General features: G+C 33.4%; 1 pseudogene; it reads right to left on the bottom strand.

The window, feature by feature from the left end:
* Positions 1–6,325: 6,325 nt before the first annotated feature.
* On the bottom strand, positions 6,326–8,896 carry LOC128167873 (calumenin-B-like; annotated as a pseudogene).
* Positions 8,897–13,074: the final 4,178 nt, after the last annotated feature.

Here is a 13,074-nt window from a genome sequence, read left to right as displayed (position 1 = left end):
ATATCATAAAAACATCTCTGGGTAACCTTATTTTTAAAAATACTTTATTTTTCAGCTTGTTACCATAGCAACAGTTTTCAATTTTTATTTTTGAAATCTGAATTGAAAAACCATGATAGTGTGTACCAAAAAACAGAGATTTACAATTATTATTCAAATTAAAAGATAAAATCATATTTTGAAATTTCTCTTTAGTTACCATGGAAACACTTTTAAAAGATGTGTTTCCCCATAAATGTTTTACTTGAAAAATGACAGTTTTGTTCAATAATTTATTCATTCCTAAAAGCCCCAGGTTATGTACATTACTTACAATAATATCTCTAATAAGCATTAAAATGTCATTTTTACATCTTTATGCTGTTACCATGACAACAGGACCACATAGCAACAAATAAATGTTGTTAGGCTTTATTACTTATTAAAATCTATCAAATTTTAACATGTTTAAAGTACGAAGATAATCAGTGACTATGCGTGTCCACCGAATTTTGATTATTAAATAGAATTGATCTTAATATCAAAATCGATTATGTAAATTGGCAACCTTTTTAACTGATCAACGATTAAAAATTGTTCATCTTGACAACACTATTAACAATGCTTGTGCAAGTTGTGTATACACATCAGGTATAAACCATCTTATAATTCAAACTGTTTTGAAGCAATATAGAGAATAGATGAATTCATCTTCTTAAGTCAATTTAAGGGTTTCGATCCTTCCACTACTCGGAGTATGCCAGAAGCACTTGACATAGGGAGATGAAAAGAATTAGGCGATGAAAGGAAGATATGATGGAGCAATGCAAGTTTTGAGGGATATTCTACTTTGAGTTCATTTGCAGCATGTATACTAAGTTTATCTGACTTAAAGTACTTCACTACACCTTCAAATAGTTTCTCAAATCAGCAGAAAATTACTTGATTATGATAGAGAGCATGAAGGATAAGAAGTATATGTGTCAAATAGGTGAAAAAATGTGCGATTTTGGATAAAAACAATATTTTAAAAAATTTCTTTTGGTAAACATGAACAAAAGCCAGAGGCGGATTCGAACTCATGATCTGCTGTTCACAAGCCTGATACTTTAACCACAGAGCTATGACGATATACATCTGAATGGATTGATACAAAATTTAAAAAACATTATATCGCCATCTTGTGACTAGTGTCTTAAAAAGTATAAGTTTAGGCGTAGTGAAGTACCTTAAGAGGGCTGGATGGTCATTTTAAACTAAATTATTATTAACCTCCTTATTCGTAGTAGCTCTTGGACAGGGATTAAAGGGCCAACATCACCCTTTACATGTAGACACAATGGCTTCACCATCACTGTTGCAATATATTTACCTATACCTACATCTCCTTGTTTATTGGGGGTAGACAACCCTCATACCTACATCTCCTTGTTTATTGGGGGTAGACAACCCTCATGAAGTTTGGTTAATAGCTCCAATGGACTTTTTGTCTGGATTACAAGGGGAATTCAAAGCAAAAGCAGTACACAGTTTAGACCCAAGACAATCCTTATTAATTGTTGCTGAATTTGTATTGATTAATTATGTTTAATAAAAATGTACATCTGGAGAATCCCTACAGCAAATTGTTTATCAAAACTCAAATTAAAACACAATGAATAGTTTTAGCCCTTTTTCACAAAGATAAAATCTGAACTATTATATTACTCTCATTAACTTGTTTAGTCATAGACATGTAGGCCATTGATTGATAATTGACGATATCAAACAATTTTATTAATACTCTCTCTCTCTCCCCCCCCCCCCCCCCCTCTCTCTTCCTTTCTCTTACTTAAAATCCTTAAAAAAAGGGTTTTTTTTATAAGACAATAAAAAATTTGAATAAAATTACAAGGAGAAAGAATAATAAAAAGTATATACCAGCCTGGTTGTATTTGAGGTACATTAAACTTATGATGTGCATAAAAATCAAAGGAAAAGAGGATGCAAAAACTTGGAAAATATGTTTCAAGAAATGCTGTTTAAAAAACTGAACTTTTTTTTATTTTACAACGATTAATAAGCAAGTTTTACAACTTATATTAATATCTCTCGTTGGCACGGATGTTAACACGAGGAGGTCATTGGTGTGGGAAGAAGCCGGAGTACCCGGAGAGAATCCACGTGTCCAAGCGGGCGACCGCTATACCCTATCACATACAACCACTGTCGATCAGGGGGATCGAACTCGGGTTGCAGCAGTGAAAAGCGTGTGCAAGGAGTGCTGTTTACTGTGCGAAAAAAATATACCCCCCCCTTACATAGTAGAACTTTACATACTAAACTAAAAATAAGGATTAAAAAAAACCACATTGATTTATATCAACCATTTTAAGTTTATTATTTAAGCTTAAACAGATATCATCAGTAAATAACTTGTGTATAAAGACCGAGAGCTAGTTGTTCTTTTTTCGTAAAAGGATTCATTCAAATAATCAATGCAACTTGTTTTAGTTTATCAATTTAGGTAATACTAGGTACATTTAAATACCATACAATTTGAGTGTTGTTCGAGTACATTAGAGTATATTTAAGGTTCTTCGGGTTGACATTTTTTTGAGAATGTCATTTTTTTCATGTGTGTTTATCAAATACTGGAAAGCAATTAACTTTTACTTGCGGGAAAGAATTTTTCAAGAGGTCCCGGGAACCTCATCCTCAGAAATATTTCTTGCTTAGAATCAGTTCTTGCCCTATAGGTGTTAGAACAACACAGTTGTAGATTAAGGTTGATCGCAAAAATAAGTCACCATAGATGAGTTTATCTTAGGTTATTTGGGAAATAAAGTTGTCACAAATAGGCATTGAAAAACAATGCATATAAAGCATATGATGTATTATGGTCTCCAATTGAACCAAATTACACAGAGTATTAATGGTATACACTAAGTGCCCTGGTGTATCAAAGGTCATAAATGTATGGATGTATCATTGGAGTTCCATAGGGTTCCTTCGGATACCTAGTGATGACCTATCAAGTGTTTGAAATTTGTATTATTAGGGTATCCTTTTCTATGGTGTATTAAGATTTATAACTCTGTTTTATTAGGGTATCTTTTAGAGTTTCTTGGGATTTCCGTGGGGTTCCCTAGGCTTTTTAGAGGTAAGTCTGGGATACCAATGAGTCCCCTTGGGGTTCCATTGGGTTCTATGGGGTATCAACTTTTATGAATCTGTATTAAAAGGGTATCCTTTAAGTTCCATGGGGTATCCATGGGGTTCTGTGGGATACCTTGTGGTGTTTGGGATATCAAAAAGACCCCAAGGTGTATCAAGAGATATAAAATTGTGTTATTAGGGTATCCTTAGGGTTCCTTGGGATGTCAAAAATTATAAAATTTAAATTACTGGTGTACTGGTATCCTTGGAGTTCCTTGAAGTATCTGTAGGATGTGTAAGGGATAACAATGAGTCCCAAGGGGTATCAAGAATTTTAAATTTGTATTATTAGGGTATCCTTGGGGTAATTTTGGGGTTCCTTGAGATATCTTTGGGGTTCTATGGTGTATCAAGAATTATGATTCTGTATTATTGGGGTATTCTTGGAGTTCCTTGGGATATCCCTGTGGTTCTTACTGGTGTGTCTGGAAAGTCAATGAGTCCCCAGGGGTATCAAGAGTTTTAATTTTGTATTATTATGGTATCCTTTGGGTTCTATGGTGTATCAGAAGTTATAAATCTGTATTATTAGGGTATCCTTGGAGTTCCTTGGATATCCATGGGATTCCCTGGGGTTCTTAGAGGTGGGTCTTGGATACTAATGAGTCTCCAGTGGTACCAAGAGTTTAAATTTTTTATTTTTAGGGTATCCTTGAGGTTCCTTTGGGTTCTATGGTGCATCAAGAGTTATAAATCTGTATTATTTCGGCATCTTTGGGGTTCCTTGGGGTATCCTTGGGGTACCGAGGGGTGACCCTTGCACTCTAATGAGACCCCCTAGGGTATTAAGAGTTATTAAATTCTATAATTGGGGTTCCATGGGGTTTCCTTGGGGTTCCTTGGGGTTAAAAGACGTGCCGCTATAATACTGCTTGAATTTCTGTGTAAAAATCATATGGATTTTTATCAATATACTGTAGTAATTTATCATAAACAAATTAAATGTGAATAGATTTATTTCTTCTAACATTTCTTACTTCGATCGCTAAGACTGAATCATCTTTCTATCATTATTACATGCTGTCATGCATTTTGATCGTGTGCTTACGATAAACAAGAAATCGATTTCGCATGGTTAAAGTAAAATGAGAACCGTACAAAGGGTAATTAAAGGAGGAAAAAATATCGTCGGGTAGAAATAAAAAGCTGATTTCTTTTTATAATAGAACACATCTACAAGTTTTTTTCTGTAGATTCAAAATAAAACTCTCGATGAAATCTAAACCAGGTGTCTCTGAAATCAGTCTGGGTAAGGCCTACTTTGTTTATACACAGTTGAACTCTCGGCACGTGCTACTCACGTGCCCGCAGTCTTCGAGAGGTTGACTCATTATATACACAATATAAAAGTCACACAGAGGTGTGAACGATTATCATGATTAAGCACATATATATTGTTTAAGCAATACGGTAGGATATATCCAAATCTTAAGGAATACATGTAATTACACTGACGATAGATGGACCGTAACTTTAGCGGGTGAAATGAAATCTCCGGTGAACTATTTCATATACAGTATTATATACTACTTTAGACTCGATCAACAACAAAGACACAGGGTTGCATGTGCTACAGTATTCATGCCTCCAGGCTAGGTTACTATCCCCCAGTGAACACCAGTTTGTATACATGGCAGGGAAGTGATAAGCAAACGATCTTTAATTAATCCGGTCGTACAAATTAGTGCATAACAAATATAATTTAAGGAAGAAATGTTCAACAAGTCCCGGGGTTGAGTATTGGGGGACTCTCTACTCGCACCTGTAAACAATACATTTTTATGTATGCAAACGAACAAAAAAGTAATCTAACCGCTCAAGACAAGTTTTCTGAACTCGCAAACTTGTACCCCATGTACTGTACAGCTGAAGAATGACACTTGCATTCCGAATCGGTGCATGGTCAAAAGGAAGCCGTTTGACATTTCAGCATTCCGAATCGGTGCATGGTCAACATGGTCAAAAGGCAGCCGTTTGACGTTTCAGCCTAAGAGCGTCCGCCATTTTTTCTTAATTGTACTTTTAGTTCGATAGTCTTTGCTTCCTCGTCATATTTTTATAAATATGCCATACTAATTACTGCTAATAAGAAAATATACTCAGTACTTACCCAAGTTACTGCTGTACTCCGCCATTGATATCCAACAATGCATTGCGTGCATCACAAAACCGTTTTGTGGGACACCCCGCTGGATGTTTATAGATAGACAAAATGTTCAAATCAAGTAGCTTTGACGCGATGTTCTAAAAATAGATTTTGAGTTGTGGGACATTTTTCAATATATCCGTGTGGGTCAATAAAACATTTTTTTTTGTTTTTTATGTTAATAATACCATTTTCAACCTCCCTGTGAATTTTGAACTACATGGTTTATGGGTCAAAATATAGATGACCCATAAACCACCTAAGGATCCCACAACGTGAGTCTGAGATACATGAAATAACCCACAACACGGATTTGTATAACTATATATATATATATATATATATATATATATATATATAAAATTTAAAAATAATAAATATCCAGAATAAAATCACAAATTGATCCTATTTACTGCAGTAAATAGAATCAATTTGTGATTTTATTCTGGATATTTATTATTTTTAAACTATTTAAAACTGTGCCTTTATATATATATATATATATATATATATATATATATATATATATATATATATATATATATATATATATATATATATATATATATATATATATATATATATATATATATATATATACACACACACACACACACACACACACACACACACACACACACACACACACACACATTTCTAAATTCTTTGTTATGTAAACAAAGCTCGAGTCTTGTTATTGTTTACATAAGTATTGTATTTGTACAAGTTCCATTCAAATGTTTTTTTTGTTGGTGATAATATAAATTGGTTTATCTTGTTTTTTACGGGTCATTTTGTCAAAAAATTTGGCAATTTGTAAACAAATATACGGCTCCAGTTTTCTTTACAGAACAATGATTTAACTCTATATCTCGCTTTTATCTTGACTCGTACGTTCAAAGGACTATATATGATATGGGCCTAAAATGGCCCCTTAAAATGAACATCATCATTTTGCTGTATTTATTTGTTTTCTTGTACAGATATAATATATATATATATATATATATATGATTTTTTTTCATTATTTTCATTTTGATTCAAGTGCCCGGAAGAAATTCGCCGTAATTAGTGGCCTGGCTTCCGACAAAGTCCTCGTGATTGTTGACGATCTCTTCGATGGACAGTTTACCATCTTTGTCTGAATCTGACTGCTCGATTAAATATTTCGCTTCTTCAACAGCAGCCTCGTTGTTATCGGGTAGCACCCAGTCTTTGATTTCTTTTTTGTCGAGTATACCGTCCCTGTTTTTGTCAAAGTCTGTGAACCTTTCCTCTTCCAGTAGTAGAGACTGTTTGTCATTTTTATCCGCTATAAGAGTAAGAATATAGAGTATTGGCACATGCAGTTATAAATAAATATTGGTATCTCAAACTATGAATGAAAGCTGCCTACCGTATATTTTGAATTTTCTATACACATATATTATAGATTACCATAGGCTATATTGTTTTGGATAAGAATAGATTTTTACACTCATTTTTGTAATGACACGTGTGTGCGTCTTTTTCAAGCGTTGAGGTACATTAGCATCACATACTGTCTACTAGGAACTCCTCCTTGGTGATGATTCCGTCCTTATTTTTGTCGTGGTCCCGGAAAGTTCTCTCAATTTCCACGTTGTGCATGTGAGGGAAATCGGCAGGGTGCAAGTAAGCAACAAACTCGTCCTTCTTCAGGGCACCATCCTTATCCAAGTCCGCTGCATCAAATCTCTTCTTGTCTTCCTCTAGAACCTAAGTCATTTACGGGTCAATCTTTTAAGTACACAATATACGTGTAAAGATGGCTTTTTTATTGATTTATATTAACCAGTATTATGACATATAATAGTAATGTTGAATTTATTCAAAATTATAAACTGCAATTCAGTTTACATGTAGACAATGCAGTTTAAAGCGATTTGAAAAATTATATAAAAAGTAAAAAGACGCACAGAGAATAACATTTAAGGAAGTACATGTGTACTTAAGTGCATGTTTTATTATCATTAATCACATTTCCTTATCTAAAACAATTCACCAAGTCCATCTGAATAAAAAAGATAAAAATTATGATCTTCGATAATTTTACAAAAATAAAAAATTAAAGATACGAAGAAAATATTTTTTTAAAATCCCTTCACCATAATAATAAATTAACCTTTAATTTGTGCGATGTAAAGAAAGTATTTAAATATTAACATTTAAAGAACGTTTTTCTAAAGGATTGTATGCAAATCCATCAGTTTAATACCTCCATTAGATTTCATGACCAAAAGTCTGTTTGTTCTATTTCCCTCCACTGACCTTTGCAAATTCACTGACCGCATCATCCTTAGTGTAATCATTGAAATCGTTGATGTTGTAACCATGGATACGAGACAGGTGCTCTTTCCAGGTAACTTTGTTGTCAGCATTCTTGTCACTCTCCTCGAACTCTTTCCAAGCATCCTTCGCATCCAGCTGTCTACAACACAATTTAACTTTGTTTTGTGTAATTTCATGGTATTTAATTTTACTTCAATGAACTTGTTTAAAAAATCTTGTATACTAGTATATGTCTATTGAAGACTGTTTGGGTGGTTAGAAATGTTTAGGTATCATACCCGAAACGGCTCATGATCCACTCGGCGAGTTCATCATGAGATACATATCCATCTTTGTTGGCATCCATGTAAACAGCAAGTTCGCCCAACACACGCTTGTCTTCCATCGATTTCCTTCTCCAGTTGTCTGTCTCCTGTAAGGGTATGACAGTTGTATGAGCAATATATGTAGTATGGACTTTACACTTCACTTTTACCATTGTCAATGCGTGAGATATATGTGAGTTTGTGAGTAATTGTTCATGTGAACAAGTCTATTACCTGGTTCTTTCATCTTTTAAGAAACACATACAATCATATTTAGTTACCATTATTGTGAATGTTGATCACTGCTACATGTAACTAAATTAGCACAGCTTATTAAGCATCAAATATTTGTGAATTGAAAGGTACAGTGTTTACAGTGTGTTGAGGTAATTTATACACACTAGTGACACTCTATAAATAGTGCCTGTTTGGGAGGGTAACAGTTGAAATTGACACCCCAAGAAAACCATTGTCAACCGACGCGAAGTTGAGTTTGACATGGTGTCAAGGGGTGTGAATTTCTACTGTTATCGTCCCTAACAGGCATTATTTATTTTATTATACTGAATGACAAAATTTTACTACTTTTATATAGAAATGAAGTGAATTTTACGACCAACCTTACGCGCATAATTTACGCGCATGTAACAATTCGTTGTATTACCCGTTGCCAAGTGTGTTTATACGGCTAGGGGTAATAGTACGGATTATCAACTGCGTCTAAACCAATCAGATATAAGTATTTTACATGAAAGTATAACAATACTATATGTTGACATACCCAGAATGGCCTTGTGGTCATCTTAGCGCCGTTGTGGTAGAGTCGGTAGTGTTCTTTGTGGATCGGGTTGTGGTCCTTGCCGTGACCACCGCCATGTGTGGTGTCCTCCTGTACACACCACACACTCTGTGGACTCAAAAGAACCGCCACTCCAATCAAAACCAAGGTAAAATTCATGACTTCTGTAAAAACAAAAATCAAATACTAGTAAGCAAACCAATGAATTAGTGAATTCATGAAATGAAAATGTATTCAAGTGTTGACTCATAAGATATATGCAAGTTTAGCTTTTTAAAAATAGCTTACCGTCTTTAGAGCGAACCCTAAACAGAAATTAGTTATCAAAGACAATATAATTCTTCTTTATATAAATATCATCTTCCTCTACATACCATGGCATGTGAAACATAGAAAATTTTATGTCATTATGTGTCTGTTAAGCCTGCATGTCTAAAATTGAGAAATGTAAGTTGAGATCGGCTATAGTAAGGTAAAAGACATCTTAGGAAGGGTCATAGACTCGTGTTATTTTGATAAAAGTTATACTGCTGCATTCGGCATTTTGTTTAACAAATATTAGTTTTACCTATCTAATGTGCAAACAATTTTACCGATATGAGTCATACCGCATCAATTTATTTTTTTACTTTTTTGTATTTGAAAAGAAAATAATAAAAGAAAAGCAAATAATTTTATTAGATATTATAGAATTTTGCTTTCAACTGGTTGGACCTAAAAATCAGAGGCTGAATTTCATTCATAGCAATTTGTATTGCATTTTCGTTTTTTCACTTTTTAAGATTTGAAATCTACGAAATTTGTTAAGTCGTACGTGAAAAAGATCATCAGAAAATTATCTCCCTTGCACCAAACAGTATTTCAACCAATGAAATAAATGTAAATTTTCACATCATGCATTTTCTACTAATCACAAAGGAGAGGAAGTGCATAACCCGGAGACTGTAAATTATTTCAACTCTTTATACCAATTGATTCCTTGGTTATCGTACTTTCATTTTCTAAAATAATTTAATGTCTAATGAAGCATTTAGTCTATTGAGTTTCAAGTACATGCATCAGAAATTACATGCATTGTAACTAAATATATTTCAAAACCTGGCCAGATGTTGTTGTGCTCTCTTTTGTGTACAATGATTGTTGATAACACACCTGCTGTTACCTTGCACAGGTACATGAACCTATAAACTATGATCCAAAGGGTTTTACTTAAAGAAGGAGTCTTCTCGGTATCATATTTACTTCCTATATTAAGAAATTTATGAAATTTTGACACAGTCAAACAGATCATATAACCAAATGATTCTATCAGTTTAATCAAATCTTGTTTTTGCATCAAGGTCAGGTCAAGGTCACTATTTTTTTTTCTCAATTTAAAGGATGATGCAAATAAATGTAGTTATCTGTATTTATGTAGAAATCTGTTTAAAATGACGTTTCTATTCTGCAATGAAATGAGAGAATATCAGAATTTCTTTTAGCCTATACTACTAAATTGGAATTGATATTTAAACTAAAATTGATATTGCTTTACCAGCATTTCCTCAATTTTTTTTTAAAAAAGAAGATGGGGGAATAAGATGGCACAAATGCCCATTCGGTATAGTAGTGAAATGCATTTTTGAATTTATTTTCCCCCAATTAAATCTATTCAAATATATTATAATACAACTTTGCAAAAGCAAAATTTCCAACTTTAGTCAGTTTTTAATATATTTAACAAAAAATAAGAAAAAAAAGTATTGTTGGAAATTTTGGTGGTATCGAACCCGTAACATAAAAACCCTTGATATATAAGGTTAGCATATGCCAGGTACACTAACCACTGAGCCATTTCAGACACAACAAAGTGGGCTTTTTAAATATTATGTGTGACTAAGGCCACGAACCACCGGACTTGATTATTTTTTCGAAACGTTCAATTGTTGGGATACAAAATGTTATTTTTAATGTATAGTGGGTCATCTCTCCACGTTTTTGTTGATTGAAATCGGTTTGTTTTCCAGTAGACCTTAATTAGACTATGAGAAAAATATGAAGCACAGACCCACTCTATAAAAGAAAATGCCTTGAAGTTCTAAAAAATGACAGTATTTGCAGGTTTTGATAGGTATACGCCTGTTTGAGTCAACATATTCCAAGTATTGAACATACCTATAGGTTAAAAATCAATGATTCGTTGAATATATATTGTTTTAAATGATTAAAAAAAAATCCATCAGATTTATTGATACTTTAATTTTTCAGTAGCCTGTCCGACCGCGTATGGGCATTTTACATGCCTTATCCACCCATCTTCTTTGAAGATATTTTGAATATTTTAATTTTTTAAGCTTCCAATATTAAAGAGACAGTACAGCTGAAAACACATGTGTGAATAACTTCAGATTTACCTGTTGTATCGTTAGGGAATAAGAAATAACGTTGATTGTAATAATTGAAATACATAATCAAAGTAATAAAGTACTGACGGGAGTTGATTTAATCGATTACCATTTATTTAAAATCAACTTATCTTGCGTGGCAATTAGTTTCTTATCTGTATCTAAATTACGCATTTTTTATAATATGAATTTTAATTAGACTTTTCAGACAAGAATTTAGAGAAACCCCATATGAATCATGTTGTGTAATATTTAAATATAGATTTCAAATTATGTATTAGTAATCGAAACAATTCTAATCAAAGTACCGAAGAACTGACGGGAGTTGATTTATCGATGTTTATTTGTTTTAAAATCAATGATATGTTATTTTGCATTACGAGTACGGGTAGATTCTAATCTGCATTTGAATTATGCACATTTTTATAATATGAATTTTTGGACATTTTCGACACAAGAATGATAAAACCCCATATGAATCATGCTAAGTAATATTTAAAGATATAATTAATTCAATCAAACTATGTATCAGTGATAGAAATATTTCTGGAAAATGTATGGATCTAAGCAATATTGAACTCTAGTCTCGTTCAATCTCCGACAAGCAAAAGAGACTCTCTGCTTGTCGGAGATTTACGGAGACAACCGAGCGTCGAGTTGAACGAGGCTATATTGAACTCTGGCGTAAGAATACATACGGCTTCAAAAAATATGTAAATTGTTCGTACCATTTAAAATCTGACTATTTTCAAAGTACATGTATTTATAAATAAGTTTCCTCGAAAAACAATGCTTTAGCATACATTTTATCGAATTTATAATTTATTTTCAAGAACTAAGTCTTGTCAGCGGCGATAATTTGTGCTTTGGTCCAAACACTGTTTCACTTTCGGTTTGTCAGAGTAACTGCATAGGAGAGTTGATTAAAATCAACTCCCAAAAATTGTATGGATCCAAGCACTATTGATATTGAACTCCAGTCTCGTTCAACCAGACGCTCACTTGTCTCCGTTAATCTCCGACAAGCAAGAGAGCCTCTCTGTTTGTCGGAGATTTACGGAGACAGTCGAGCTTTTGGTTGAACGAGACTATATTAAACTTTGGCGTAGGAATACATGAGACTAAATAAATATCTAAATTGTTCGTATTATATAAAATCTTACTATTTTCAAAGTGTTAATAGATAAGTTTCCTTGAAAAACAATGCTTCAGCATACATTACATCGATTTTTTTGGAGTTGATTTTAATCAACTCTCCTATGCAGTTACTCTCGCAAACGGTGTGTGTAAGTCGTGAGAGGATTTGATAAACAAGTTAAGAATAATGCATGCATTCGTAATTATTATTCATTCTTCAATGTATATAACTCATATGTGCGGATGTTTTTCATACAACTGTGATCGCGTAGTTTTTACGGTGCGATGGTATGCTTCTGGATCTGCATCGGTCGTGTGCAGTACAAACCGGGTGAGGGAATGTTGGCGTAACAGGAACAAGTTATAAGGTTGAGGCGCGCTGTGGGCCGTAAGTTAAAAACGAAGGTTATGTATGCCGTATTCCCAAGGGTCCACCAATATGCAATTCCAGAGAAGTAAAACCAAGTGATGAAGGATTCCGTATTTATCATCAATCGAATTTAAAAGATGAACAATAACAAACAAATAAGCGACACAGACGGAAGTGGCCGGTAATGCGTCAGGCCTCCGAACTGAAGATTGACAAATACAATTCAGTATATACAAGAATCTAAACAATGAGTAAAAGTGACAATTTGATGGCATCAAATGAATTGAGTGAAAGATTCACAGGTATTAGGTAATTAGATTAACTCAATGAGTCTTTGATGGCCAAGACATGAAAGGCATATAATTACGCAATGTTGTTTCAAGAGATTAGCAGTTCTTGGGAGAAACATCTGTCTGATTTGTAATAACAATTAAATAAAGATTCTG

This window comes from Crassostrea angulata, chromosome 10, assembly GCF_025612915.1.
Source record: "Crassostrea angulata isolate pt1a10 chromosome 10, ASM2561291v2, whole genome shotgun sequence".
Lineage (NCBI taxonomy): Eukaryota > Metazoa > Mollusca > Bivalvia > Ostreida > Ostreidae > Magallana > Magallana angulata.
This window is presented reverse-complemented; position numbering and strand designations above follow the sequence as displayed.